Source organism: Silurus aristotelis (genome assembly GCF_946808225.1).
Source record: "Silurus aristotelis genome assembly, chromosome: 8".
Lineage (NCBI taxonomy): Eukaryota > Metazoa > Chordata > Actinopteri > Siluriformes > Siluridae > Silurus > Silurus aristotelis.
In genome coordinates, this window is record NC_139581.1 from 332,636 (window position 1) to 347,500 (window position 14,865).

The window sequence follows — 14,865 nt, forward strand, 5'->3', positions numbered from 1 at the left end:
AGCCGCTTTTCGCTTTTACCTATAGTAGACGTCAATTCACCTGGACACGTCTTCCTCAAGGCTTTGTTGACTCACCAGCCGTATTCTCCGCTGTAGTGCACTGAACTTTGGCTGATATACACCTTCCAGAAACAACCTGCATTCATCAATACGCAGATGACATCCTTGTCACAGGACCGAGTACAGCTTGTGACTAGGTTTTCAAGACCTCTGACTGTGAAACAGATGCAGAGCTTCTTGGGACTGATGAACTACTGCCGAGCATGGATCCCTGACTGCGCACATCATGATAAAGTTTTGCGTAGTGCTATTGATCACAGAGCTCCTCCATCACATCTCATTCTGCGGACTCATGAAATGACTGACAAATTCGCTGCCCTCAAGAAGTCTATACAGTCTGCTCCAGCTCTAGGTCTTCCGAATTATGCTAAGCCTTTTCACCTTTATGTGCACGAACGTGGTGGTACGGCTGGGGGGATCCTAGCCCAGGAACACGGTGACAGATATCGCCCTGTTGCGTATCTTTCCAGATCTTTAGACAATATAGCACAAGGGTTGCCTTCGTGCTTGCGTGCAGTGGCTGCTGCGGCTCTGATGGTCCAGGATGCTGAGAAAACGGTGCTGTCACATCCTTTAATACTGTACACCTCAAATCAGGTAACAGCTAATTTATACAACCTCAACAAACAACATGTGACAGCACAACGTAGATCTGGTTATGAAACTACACTCTTGGTAAAGGAAATCGTAACTATTAAGCCTTCTTCTCAGCCGCATTCAGCTGTAGAAGCTCTGCGTGATCTGCTAGACGATATTGACTTAGATGGTTTTGATGATGCACATGATTGCCTTAGACAAATTGAACGTGAGACCTCTTGTGGGCCCGATCTTTTAGATACGGCCCTGGTAGAGGGGGATTGCTTATATGTAGATGTTCATGTTTAAAAGCTTCTAGTGTGTATTTATGTGGATATGCGGTTGTAAGATTACCTGATGTAATAGTTAAAGCTAAATCATTACCGTACACATCAGCACAAGCTGCAGAGTTGGTCGCACTTACAAGATCATGTCACTTGTCTAAAGGTAAAGTAGTGACTATATACACTGATTCTAAGTCTGCTTATGGTGTTGTGCATGATTTTGCCGAAACATGGAAGCAAAGAGACTTTAAAACAGCTGATGGAATGCCCATAGCACATTTTAATGTCATAGGCGACTTTTTAAAAGCTGTTCAACTCCCTGCCAAAGTGGCCATAGTTACACATATGCCACCTCTAGGAAATTTGAGATACCTCTTGGTTAAAGTTGACAGATTCACTAAGTGGCCAGAAGCATTTGCATGTGCGACAGAGAATTTTAAAACGATTAACAAAAGAGATCATCTCTAGGTTTGGTATTCCTAGTGTGATTGAAAGTGATAACGGCACACCTTTTGCTTCGAAGTTAACACAACTTTTGGCTAAAAGTTTAGCAATTGATTGTTATTTTAATATTCCCTATCACCCACAGTCAGCTGGAGTGGTAGAGAGAACAAACAGAACCATTAAGCGTACTACTAAAGCCTGCATTGAAACAGGCCAAAATTGGACTGTTGTTCTCCCGGTAGTACTCACAGAAATGAAAATAACCCTATCTTTAACAAAACTGACCCTATCTCTAACAAAACTAATCCTTTGAAAGTTTTATGTTCTAACCTTTCATGACCCCATGGGTCAGAAGACGCACTGGCATTTCTTTCTTAGGTAACCTGGAAGTGATGGTGGATGACTACGTTTCTGCCCTGGTTGAGAAATTGAATTCTATCAGTGCTGATGTTTCACTAACTCTTCCTCTGCCCACAGATAAGCCCACACACCCTTTTGTGCCTAATCAGCAGGTCCTGATAAAAAGTCTGAAGCCCATCAAGGTCGGTGAACCGAAGTATCTGGGTCCAGCGACTGTCCTAGCTGTAACCAGAACTGGAGTTCTGACTGATTATTAGCCACAGTGAATACACGCAAGCAGGATCAAAACAGCACCTATTTAATCTATGCATTAATTGGTCTGTTGGCCTAAGAAGCCAGCCTAAGTGAGTTTTCAGGGCTGAAACAGTTGAGAGCCCACGGAAAGATCTTTTCTTTTTAGTAGAAAGGGGGCCACCTCCGGGGTGAAGATCAAACTCACTTGACTGTTTAGTTTAGCTTACCCTGATACCCACTCTAGGTCTAAATTCTATAACTATATGTGCATAGATGTAACTAGACTCCGAATTTTTTTATTCTCTTTGAATACATTATTCAGAGAAGAAACTGTTATGTATACCTTATATTACTGATTATAGATATACTGAACAAGCACTGAGAAACAATGGTCTCATGATGTTTTGGAGAACGTGAAACAACTGCTGAACAAAGTTTTTGGAAAAGATTAAGAATTTGTTTATGAGTGTTGAACACTATTTTGTTTTAGAAATGATTCTTGTATTGATTGTTGGAATTGTACTATGTATGTTGCCTTGTTTGATGAAGACAGGCCATAAAGGCCTCGATTTGAGTGGTGATGATAAAGGATTATTTGCATGTAGGGAAAGAATGAAATGGAATCTGTATGTTTTTGTTTTTCTTTATCTTTTCATTTGCAGTTTATGTCACAGGTTCTGTTCCCAGGATGAACATCCCATGTTTTTGGTGTGTGATGCTAAATCATAAATGATTTAAAGTGGCCATTGTTAGTGTTAAAACTGTTTTCACACTATCTCACACACATTCCTTTGTCCTTTCAGTGTCTATAGGATATTTACGATGTTAGTCTGTAAGGTAAACAGAGAGTCTTATCTGGGCTGGTATGTCCTCTTGTCTAAACAGGAAAACACTTTAGGTCAGCTTTCTCCCCAATATGTGTGTGCGTGTTCGTGTGTGTGTGCGTGGACTGTATCATCCTGTGTGTATAAATACGTGTCTGCCACCTGCAATAAACTGAAGAGGATCATTTTGCCACATTCTGTGTGCTGTTTATTTCTCCTTCCCTGAATTCAGAAAGGCACTACGGAGCATCACAGGTCGTATGGAAAATCTCTCCAAGTTTCGTTTTTGGGCATGATAAAAATCTAACAATCACCCTATCAGAAACTCTCTTCACCTCCACTACACTCTTACTGTACTCTTCCTTCAGAATCACCCCTACACCATTTCTCTTTCCATCCACACCATGATAAAACAGTTTAAATCCACCTCCAATGTTCCTGGCCTTACTCCCTTTTCACTTGGTCTCCTGAACACACAGCATATCTACCTTTCTTCTCTCCATCATATCAGCTCCCTCTCTCCCTTTACCCGTCATAGTACCAACATTTAAAGTACCAACCGGAACCTCCACTCTCCTGCACTGCTCCTTTCCCTGCCGTCTCTGTAGACGTCTTCCACCTCTCCTTCTCCTCCTTCGGCCAACAGTAGCCCAATTTCCACCGGTACCCTGTCGGCTAACGATACCTGTGGCGGTAGAGGACATACCAGCCACAGAGCCTCGACCGATCCGGTATAAAATTCTCATTTGTGATCGGCATATTTGATTTGGCACATGTTTTATGCTGGATGCCATTCCTAACGCAACCCTCCCCATTTACCCGGGCTTGGGACCGGCACTAAGAGTGCACTGGCTTGTGCATCCATAATGGCTGGGTTGTGAGAGATAGACAGACAGTTGGTTAAAAACAGTGCGTTCCAGAGATTTAGAAAGAAAAGAGAGAAGTGATACCGGTCTGTAGTTGTTGATGTGTGATGGATCCAGAGCAGGATTCTTCAAGATGGGAATGACCCTTGCTTGCTTGAAGGTAGATGGCACATAATCAGATGTAACCAGATGTCATTGTTGGGAGGAAGTGAAGGTCTGGCAGATTTCCTTAATCTTCTCATCACAAAAGTAGGCAAAGTCATCAGCAGTCAGGGAGGATGGAGCAGGTGAGGCAGGGGGTTGAGCCGTGAAGAGAAGATGTTGTAGATCTTACAAGGATCTTGTGCAGAGGCCTTGAGATTTTCCTTGTAGTAGGCAGTCTTAGCAGAAGTCAAATCTAAAGAAAATTTGGTCAGGAGTGCACAGTAAGATGCAAGGTCTACATCAAGTTTTTTCCACTTCTTCGCTGCTGATCTGAGTTCTCGCCAATTACTGTGCAAAACTTCTGACAGCCAGGGGGTGGGAGAAGAAGTCTTCTTGGGAAGGAGGAGAGGAAGGAGTCAGTGGCAAAGTCCAAGGGTAGAGAGGAAAATGAGTCATGGTCAAAAAGAGATGAAAGAGTACAGGAACCGACAAAGGAGGGAGAGATGAAGTGAAGGTTAGGACGGATAATAGAGACATGTTCATTGTTGTTAGGTAGGATAGGAAAAATTATTGAAAAGGAAACCTGGTGTTGATCAGAAATTTGAAGTGAAGAGGCATTCATGTCTGTAGCTGGGGTAGGGCAGGTTTTCACCAGGTCCAAGACATTTCATCCCTTGCGTGTTGGAGGGCAGCTGTTAAATGTCATGGAGAAGATATTCATAAAAGTCCAGGGGCAAAATGACTGAATTATAATCACCATTATCATTATTGTCTCAAACACAGATAATGTGGTGATAAAATGAATAAGATGTTCTTTATAAGTGTAAGTTTGTCCCTGATAAACAAGCCGGTGGAGACTGTGGTGAAGGAGTTTCTCACACTTTGTATCTGATCTCCATCACTGCACCTCAATATTGTATATCTGTAATAAATGGACATTCGGTGCCACCCAGATAAGGATGAGGTTCCCTGTTGAGTCTGGTTCCTCTTAGGCTCAAGAGGGAACCTCATCCTCATCTGGGTGCCACCGAATGTCCATTTATTACAGATAAACGATGTTGAGGTGCAGTGATGGAGATCAGATCAGACTGTAGTCCTGAGCCAGTGTAGCAGACTGTTGATTGACTGTTGGTATTAACTAAAGTCCAAATCCATCCTCAAAGAGAGAGAGAGAGAGAAAAGAGGGGTGATGGGGGGGGGGGGGAGAGAAAGAGCGAGAGAGAGAGAGAGAGAGAGAGAGAGAGAGAGAGAAAAGAGGGGTGATGGGGGAGAAAAGAGGGGTGGGGAGAGAGAAGGATATGGATTATTAAGTCTCCTTATTGTTGTATAAAAGGTAAAGACACTGTACAGTGTGATCAGGGTGAAAGTAGGAACAAGACTCACTGTAGGCTGTTAACTGTTGCACCTCCTCTTTGTATGCTGACTCATCATTCTTGCTGATGAGACACACCACGGCCGTGTCATCCGCGAACTTGAGGATATGATTTGAGCTGTGCATTGCTACACAGTCGTAAGTTAGCAGAGTAAACAGCAGTGGACTGAGCACACAGCCCTGAGGTGCCCCAGTGCTCAGTGTGGTGGTGCTGAAGATGCTGTTTCTGATCCAGACTGACTGATGTCTCTCAGTCAGGACATCCAGGATCCAGTTACAGAGGGAGGTGTTCGGCCCAGTAGGCTCAACTTCTAAATCAGGTGCTGAGGAATGATTGTGTTGAATGCGGAGCTGAAGTCTATAAACAGCATTCGTACATATGAGTCCTTGTTGTCCAGGTGGGTGAGGGCCAAATGGAGGGTCGTGGAGATGGCATCGTCTATGGAGCGGTTTGGACGATATGCAAACTGCATGGGGTCCAGGCAGGGTGGTAGCTGGGTGGTGATGTGCCTCTCGAAGTACTTCATCACGATGGGTGTAAGCACGACGGGGCAATAGTCATTGAGGCAGGAGACAGTAGACTTCTTCGGCAGGGGAACAATGGTCGCCGTCTTGAGGCACGAAGGAACAATGGCTTTGTGCTAGAGAGAAGGGGAATGAAAGTCAGTAGGAGTAAGACAGAGTACATGTGTGTGAATGAGAGGGAGGGCAGTGGAGGGGTGTGGTTGCAGGGAGAAGAGGTGGAGAAGGTGGAGAAGTTCAGGTACCTGGGGTCAACAGTGCAAAGTAGTGCAGGCAGGGTGGAGTGGGTGGAGAAGAGTGATAGCAGGAGTGATTTGTGATAGAAGAGTATCTGTGAGAAAGGGAAAGTTTATAGGACTGTGGTGAGACCTGAGATGTTGTATGGATTAGAGACAGTGGCATTGAGTAAAAGACAGGAGGTGGAGCTGGAGGTACAAATGGACATTCGGTGTAACACAGATGAGGATGGGTTCCCTCTTGAGCCTGGTTCCTCTCAAGGTTTCTTCCTTATGCCATCTTGGGGAGTTTTTCCTTGCCACAGTCGCCACCGGCTTGCTCATCAGGGACAAACTTACTCATAAAGAACATATTCATTTTTAATCACCACATTATCTGTGTAAAGCTGCTTTGAGACAATGTTCATTGTTAAAAGCACAATACAAATAAACATGAATTAAATTGTATTGAGGTAGCAGAACTGAAGATGTTGAGATGTTCGTTGGGAGTGACGACGATGGACAGGATTAGAAATGAGTTTATTAGAGGGACAGCGCATGTAGGACGTTTTGGAGACAAGGTGAGGGAGGTGAGATTGAGATGGTTTTGACATGTGCAGAAAAGGGACATGGGGTATATCAGTAGTAGAATGCTGAGGATTGGGACACCAGGAAGGAGAAAAAGAGGAAGACCAAGGAGGAGGTTTATGGATGTGGTGAGGGAAGACATGCAGGTAGTTGGTGTGAAAGAGGCAGATGTAGAGGAGGTGTCTGGAGAAGAAGTTTTGGATACTGGATAAAAGACAAACCAAAATTATCCATGTAAAATAATTGATACTGAAATTTATATTTAAAAAATGTGCTAAAGAAAATAAATATGAATATCTTCTTCTTCTTCTTTCGGCTGCTCCCATTAGGGGTCGCCACAGCGGATCATCCGTCTCCATACCCCTCTGTCCTCTACATCTGCCTCTTTTACACCAACTACCTGCATGTCTTCCCTCACCACATCCATGAACCTCCTCCTTGGCCTTCCTCTTTTCCTCCTACCTGGTGGCTCCATCCTCAGCATTCTTCTACCAATATAATTCATGTCCCTCCTCTGCACATGTCCAAACCATCTTAATCTCGCCTCCCTCACCTTGTCACCAAAACATCCTACATGCGCTGTCCCTCTAATAAACTCATTTCTGATCTTATCCATCCTCGTCACTCCCAACGAAAACCTCAACATTTTCAGCTCTGCTACCTCCAGCTCCACCTCCTGTCTTTTACTCAATGCCACTGTCTCTAATCCATACAACATCGCAGGTCTCACCACAGACCTATAAACTTTCCCTTTCATTTTTGCAGATACCTTACTATCACAAATCACTCCTGTCACTCTTCTCCACCCACTCCACCCTGCCTGCACTCTTTTCTTCACTTCTCTAACACACTCTCCATTACTTTGCACTGTTGAACCCAGGTACCTGAACTCCTCCACCTTCTCCAGCTCTTCTCCCTGCAACCGCACAACTCCACTGCCCTCCCTCTCATTCACACACATGTACTCTGTCTTACTCCTACTGAGTTTCATTCCCCTTCTCTCCAGCGCATATCTCCACCTCTCCAGGCTCTTCTCAACCTGCTCCCTACTCTCACAACAAATCACAATATCATCCGCAAACATCATAGTCCAGGGAGACTCCTGTCTGACCTCGTCCGTCAACCTGTCCATCACCACTGCAAACAGGAAGGGGCTCAGGGCCGATCCTTGATGCAGTCCAACCTTCACCCTGAACCAGTCTGTCGTTCCTACTGCACACTTCACTGCCGTCACACTGTCCTCATACATGTCCTGCACCACCCTCACATACTTCTCTGACACACCTGACTTCCTTATACAATACCACAACTCCTCTCTTGGCACCCTGTCGTACGCCTTCTCTAAATCCACAAATACACAATGCAATTCCTTCTGTCCTTCTCTATACTTCTCCATCAACATTCTTAATGCAAATAATGCACATAGTGTTACTGCAAGACTGCACATCTCCTTTATGCTTAAAGATCGGTACCAGCACACTTCTTCTCCATTCCTCAGGCATCTTCTTACCTTCCAAAATCCTGTTAAACAATCTGGTCAAAAACTCCACTGCCATCTCTCCTAAACATCTCCACGCTTCTACCGGTATGTCATCTGGTCCAACCAACTTTCCACTCTTCATCCTCTTAATCACTGCTCTCACTTCCTCCTTACTAATCCTATCCACATCCTGCTTCACCAACTCCACATCATCCAACCTTCTTTCTCTCTGATTTTCCTCATTCATCAGCTGCTCAAAATACTCCCTCCACCTTCTCAACACACTCTCCTCACTAGTCAACACATTTCCCTCTCCATCATTTACTGCTCTAACTTGCAGTACATCCTTTCCGGCTCGGTCCCTCTGCCTGGCCAATCAGTACAAATCCTTTTCTCCTTCCTTAGTGTCCAACCTCTCATACAGCTCCTCATATGCCTTTTCCTTGGAATAGAATAAATATGAATATACTAATGAATAAATATAATTCTATAAATAATAAATGTGTTATAATATATATATCTTTCACTCTTATATATTATTATATATCACTCTTTCTGCAGCATCTTGTCTAAAAACAAACAGCACCTGATTCTCCTCTAAAGATCAGAAGCCAGCGATCAACTATCGGTGCCTCAAAAGGGAAATTTAAGTGTGAAAGTACAACCTTTATTATCAGATAGAGATATAATATGAGTAAAATATTTAAAATGAAAAGAATAATGTCTCTGGCATTCTTCAGAGGGTGTAATTTGGGGACCCCTGGGTTACACTAACTATGGGTAATAACAGGTAGAAAAGCTCTCCATTGTAACAATTGTAGGTTACAGTGTGTCTGTTTGGCCAGTTACGACTATTTAAGTAGTTTTTTGTCGTTTTTACAGACAGCATGGAGATTAAAAGTCATCATGAATCTGTAATAACAGCTATGTTACAATAGCATGCAGTTTTTATTAAACATTTAATATCTTTATTTTCCACATGAACAGTATACATCTCTATGATTTTTGCTTTGTATTAAGCATTTTTCTGTCTTTAGTTAAAAACCTGTACCAACTGCAACCAATTTCCAGATTTTGAAGGATAAGTCCTATTTTAATATTTAACTATTACTGTATAATAATTGTTTTAAAGTTACAGCAATGTTTTATTAGAAAAAAGTGAGCATTTTATTAAGAGATTATAAACTGAAAATGAAGAACAACCCAAACTTTGTACTGCCCTAAATTACTTGTGACTTGTTTTTGTTTCTTGTAGAGCTTCCTGGGATTGTGGCATCTCTTAAAAATGTCGTAGAGGCCATGAAATGAGGCTCATCTTACAGCTCAAGTTAAAGCCCGAGTTCTGAAGAGAGAGACGTCTTCCTGCATCCCCAGAAATGGTTAGAAAAACCTAATGATTATCCAGATGTTATAGTTGCAATCATTTATTTTAGCTGTCTCATTGTGTATCCATGACCATTTGAGAAAATGTAGTAGTGTAGTGATAGTGTTAGTTTTTTTATGAATCATTTTCATAACAGTCTTGATTCTTATTCTACCCTGGTTGCCCTCGCTGATTCGGATGTTGCAGTCCCAATGAGGATCTTCAAAAGACTCAACAAATCACCACTTTCTCTTTTTACTCAGGACCTGCTTACATTACTTTTTGGAAAAGAAACTTTAGCAAGCTGCACACTCATTGGGAAATGTTGGATTCAAACCTTAAAGGACCAGTTGGACCCTCACAAGGTCAATGTGCTCATAGATATGTTTAGTTCCTGTACAACATCCCCTTTTTTATTTATTATTTTTGATCTTCCTACATGTAAAGTATTTAATATTATGCAAAAAGTAAAACATTTTAAATTGCTGTACATTATGATGCAGTAATTGTGGGCTGGGTATTTGTACTGAAGCACAAAAGCTTTGTTGTCATACTGTGAAATGTTGTGTAGACCTCACAACAGTTCAGCAAGACTTGTTGCTATTTTTCTACAAATTTTATATATAAACTCCTATTCTAAATGTACACTATATTTCATGTCTAATGTTAAAATTAATTAAAAAAAAATTGGTGCAATGGAAAACATTTCACTTTATCGTCTTGAAAAATGAGAAAATTCAGAGAAATATCCATCCATCCATCTTCTCCCGCTTATCCGAGGCCGGGTCACGGGGGCAGCAGTCTAAGCAAAGATGCCCAGACTTCCCTCTCCCTAGCCACTTCTTCCAGCTCTTCCGGGGGGACACCAAGGCGTTCCCAGGCCAGCCGGGAGACATAGTCTCTCCAGCGTGTCCTAGGTCTTCCCCAGGGTCTCCTCCCAGTGGGAGGCGCCCGGAACACCTTCCCAGGAAGGCGTCCAGGAGGCATCCGGAACAGATGCCCGAGCCACCTCAGCTGACCCCTCTCGATGTGGAGGAGCAGCGGATCTACTCTGAGCTCCTCCCGAGTGACTGAGCTTCTCACCCTATCTCTAAGGGATCTCCCAGCCACCGTGCGGAGAAAGCTCATTTCGGCCGCCTGTGTCCGGGATCTTGTCCTTTCGGTCATGACCCAGAGCTCATGACCATAGGTGAGAGTAGGAACGTAGATTGACCGGTAAATCGAGAGTTTCGCCTTGCGGCTCAGCTCTTTCTTCACCACGACAGACCGGTACATCGACTGCATTACTGCAGAAGCTGCACCGATCCGTCTGTCAATCTCCCGTTCCACCCTTCCCTCACTCGTGAACAAAACCCCAAGATACTTAAACTCCTCCACTTGCGGCAGGAACTCCCCACCAACCTGAAGTGGGCAAGCCACCCTTTTCCGACTGAGGACCATGGCCTCGGATTTGGAGGTGCTGATTCTCATCCCAGCCGCTTCACACTCGGCTGCAAACCGTCCCAGTGCATGCTGAAGGTCCTGGTCTGATGAAGCCAACACGACAACATCATCTGCAAAGAGCAAAGACAAAATCGTGTCGTCACCAAATCAGACACCCTCCGGCCCCTGGCTGCGCCTAGAAATTCTGTCCATAAAAATTATGCACAGAACCGGTGACAAAGGGCAGCCCTGCCGGAGTCCAACATGCACCGGGAACAAGTCTGACTTACTGCCGGCAATGCGAACCAAGCTCCTGCTTCGGTCGTACAGGGACCAGACAGCCCTTAGTAAAGGACCCCCGACCCCATACTCCCGGAGCACCCTCCACAGGCCGCCGCGAGGGACACAGTCGAATGCCTTTTCCAAATCCACAAAACACATGTGGACTGGTTGGGCAAACTCCCATGAACACTCCAGCACCCTGTAGAGGGTATAGAGCTGGTCCAGTGTTCCACGGCCTGGACGAAAACCACACTGTTCCTCCTGAATCCGAGGTTCTACTATCGGCCGTATTCTCCTCTCCAGTACCCTGGCATAGACTTTCCCAGGTAGACTGAGAAGTGTGATCCCCCTATAGTTGGAACACACCCTCCGGTCCCCCTTCTTAAAAAGAGGGACCACCATCCCGGTCTGCCATTCCAGAGGCACTGTCCCCGACCACCACGCGATGCTGCAGAGGCGTGTCAGCCAAGACAGCCCCACAACATCCAGAGACTTGAGGTACTCAGGGCGGATCTCATCCACCCCCGGTGCCTTGCCACCGAGGAGTTTCTTTACTACCTCGGTGACTTCAGCTTGGGTGATGGACGAGTCCACCTCTGAGCCCTCAGCCTCAATGGAAGACGTGACGGCGGGATTGAGGAGATCCTCGAAATATTTCTTCCACCGTCCAACGACATCCCCAGTTGAGGTCAACAGCTCCCCACCTCTACTGTAAACAGCATTGGTAGGGCACTGCTTTCCTCTCCTGAGGCGCCGGACGGTTTGCCAGAATCTCTTCAAGGCCAGCCGATAGTCCTTCTCCATGGCCTCACCGAACTCCTCCCAGGCCCGAGTTTTTGCCTCGACAACCACCCGGGCTGCAGTTCGCTTGGCCTGCCGGTACCCGTCAGCTGCCTCAGAAGTCCCACAAGCCAACCAGGCCCGATAGGACTCCTTCTTCAGCTTGACGGCATTCCTTACTTCCGGTTTCCACCACCGGGTTCGGGGATTGCCGCCTCGACAGGCAACGGAGACCTTACTGCCACAGCTCCTAGCGGCCGCTTCGACAATGGAGGTGGAGAACATGGTCCACTCGGACTCAATATCTCCGGCCTTCCTTTGGGATCTGGTCAAAGCTCCGCCGGAGGTGGGAGTTGAAGATCTCTCTGACAGGAGACTCGGCCAAACGTTCCCAGCAGACCCTCACAGTACGCTTGGGTCTTCCGAGTCTGTCCAGCTTCCTCCCCCGCCATCGGATCCAACTCACCACCAGGTGGTGATCAGTTGACAGCTCCGCCCCTCTCTTTACCCGAGTGTCCAAGACATACGGCCGCAGGTCAGATGAAACGACCACAAAGTCGATCATCGACCTACGGCCTAGGGTGTCCTGGTGCCACGTGCACTGATGGACACCCTTATGCTTGAACATGGTGTTCGTTATGGACAAACTGTAACTAGTACATAAGTCCAATAACTGAACACCGCTCGGGTTCAGATCAGGGGGGCCGTGCCTCCCAATCACGCCCCTCCAGGTGTCACTGTCGCTGCCCACGTGAGCATTGAAGTCTCCTAGTAGAACAACGAAGTCCCCAGTCGGAGCACTGTCCAGCACCCCTCCCAGAGACCCCAAGAAGGCCGGGTACTCTACACTGCCGTTTGGCCCGTAGGCACACACGACAGTGAGAGACCTATCCCCGACCCATAGGCGCAGGAAAACGACCCTCTCATTTACCGGGGTAAACTCCAACACATGGCGGCTGAGCTGGGGGGCTATAAGCAAACCCACACCAGCCCGACGCCTTTCACCATGGGCAACTCCAGAGTGGTGAAGAGTCCATCCTCTCTCGAGGAGTGTGGTTCCAGAGCCCAGGCCATGCGTAGAGGTGATCCCGACTATCTCTAGTCGGAACCCAGAGCCACTGAATAACGCTGCATAACTGTGTCACTTTCATAAAGCCTGCAGGTCTCCAGTCAGGGTGAGGAACCGATGAAGAACTACACTCCGTTTACAATAATAAAACCAAACATTTATAGCCTCATCATAAACTTTAGAATAAAGAAGTGTAAAGTTACAGATGTAAATAATTACAGCTTTGAACTTTAATTTATATGTTATGAACTCAAACTCTTTCATCTCAGAGAATTGGGAGAATTTTATTTGCAGGATTAAAGAAAATTTTAATCTTCATCCGGCTTCAAATATTCAGCATTTACTGTGACAGGAAGTGACATCACCAATCAGGCAGGAAACAGGTGAAACGTGTGAATTGGTGGTTCACCTGCACTTCTTGATTAGCGTGACTGACGTGTTTAAGAGCACACGCAGCGCAGTACACTGATTGGAGGGCTGAATAAAGAGGCGGAGTCTGGGCTGTGGGTGGTGGTCATCTTTAATAGCATGGTATCAAACAGCTGTACATTTATTTGCCTTTCTTGGCCTTGATCTTCCTCAGGTAGAACTCCAGTTCTTTTTTTCCCTCCAGGACGTAGCCATCGGCTCTACCACACTGTCCCGGTCTTGAAGAAATGCATGCTGGGAACACACATACACACAGTTTATTACAGCGCTGTACAGAAAGTGTGTGTAGATGTTTGAGGAATTAGTTTGGAGTCAGAAAGTGGTAAGGGTTCAGCACTGTTCATCAGTAGCAGAACTGGATAAGAATTTCATAATGAGTGTTGCATTCTGGGAAATGGGATGTGGGATTGATGGTACACGAGTCTCACCGAGGAGCTTGCCCTGCTGGAACTGCTCGTCCAAAAGAGAATTGATCTTGCTGTTCTTTCTGCGCTTGTCAAACTTCTTCTGGACTTTCCTGGACCTCTTCTTGTTCAGGATGTCCTCCTCTTCAGGGGTCTGGAAGGAGACGACAGGAGGTTACTAAACAGGACCATCACACTCCGATAAATAATAAACATCTAACCATACTGAAATAAATGACCCGAATAATCTGATCTGTACTGCTTATGATGCTCCTGTGAGATCTTTCTACTCCATTCTGACCTCAGAGTCTTTCTCAGAGTGTTCGACTGCATCAGAGTCATTCAGGAGCAGAACTGGACAACAATCTCATCACAGAAATACCTCAAACACTTACACATGTTTAGCAGACCACCAAGCTACCACCTACACCCTGTAAAATAAACGTCTCTGATGTTTGAGTGTAGATCATAAGCAGTGTTCCTCACCTGAGCAGCTTGTGTGTGTTCATGCTAAAATCTAAATTTGTTTAAAAGAAACCTCTCACTCCTGTTTAGAAGTTATTTACCATGTTAGTCAGTAGGGGGCAGTGCCGCTCTAACGGCTCGACATGATTATAAAGTTAAATCAGACATGCCCAAAGTCCGGCCCCCGGGCCAAATGCGGCCCGCGTTCATATTTCCACTGGCCCGAAGCCTCTGTCATAAAATCAGTAATATATGGCCCGCCAGTACTGTTGTCCACAGTATAAAATACACGCGTAAAAAAAGCAATTTTATATTTCACCACAAGATGGCAGTAAACTTGTGGCCGAACTCCCGCGACCCCGTTTTGCGCCTGATCTGTTTTTTGCCCATTTCTAAAATCGCAACTGGAAGTAAGAAAAGGAAAGTTGACAGCGAGTGCCGTCGTTTCCAGGACAAGTGGAAATCGGAATATTTTTTTACTGAGTTACGAAACAACTGTGTCTCCCTAATTTGCCAAGAGACTGTGGCTGTGTTCAAGGAGTTCAATATAAAGAGGCACTACCAGACGAAACATGCTGAATTCGACAAGCTAACTGGGAACCAAAGTACACACATCCTCTACTTAAGTAGAAGTACAGATACTCATGTTTTAAAATATTCGGGTAAACGTTGAAGTACTGAT

The 14,865-nt window shown here is 45.3% G+C and overlaps 1 long non-coding RNA gene across 1 annotated transcript; it reads right to left on the reverse strand.

The window, feature by feature from the left end:
• Nucleotides 1-13,387: 13,387 nt before the first annotated feature.
• Nucleotides 13,388-14,326, reverse strand: LOC310730009. Its single transcript, XR_014534714.1, has 2 exons — nucleotides 13,743-14,326; nucleotides 13,388-13,548 (listed from the first exon to the last, which is right to left on the reverse strand). It is a non-coding gene; the product is annotated as an uncharacterized lncRNA (long non-coding RNA).
• Nucleotides 14,327-14,865: the final 539 nt, after the last annotated feature.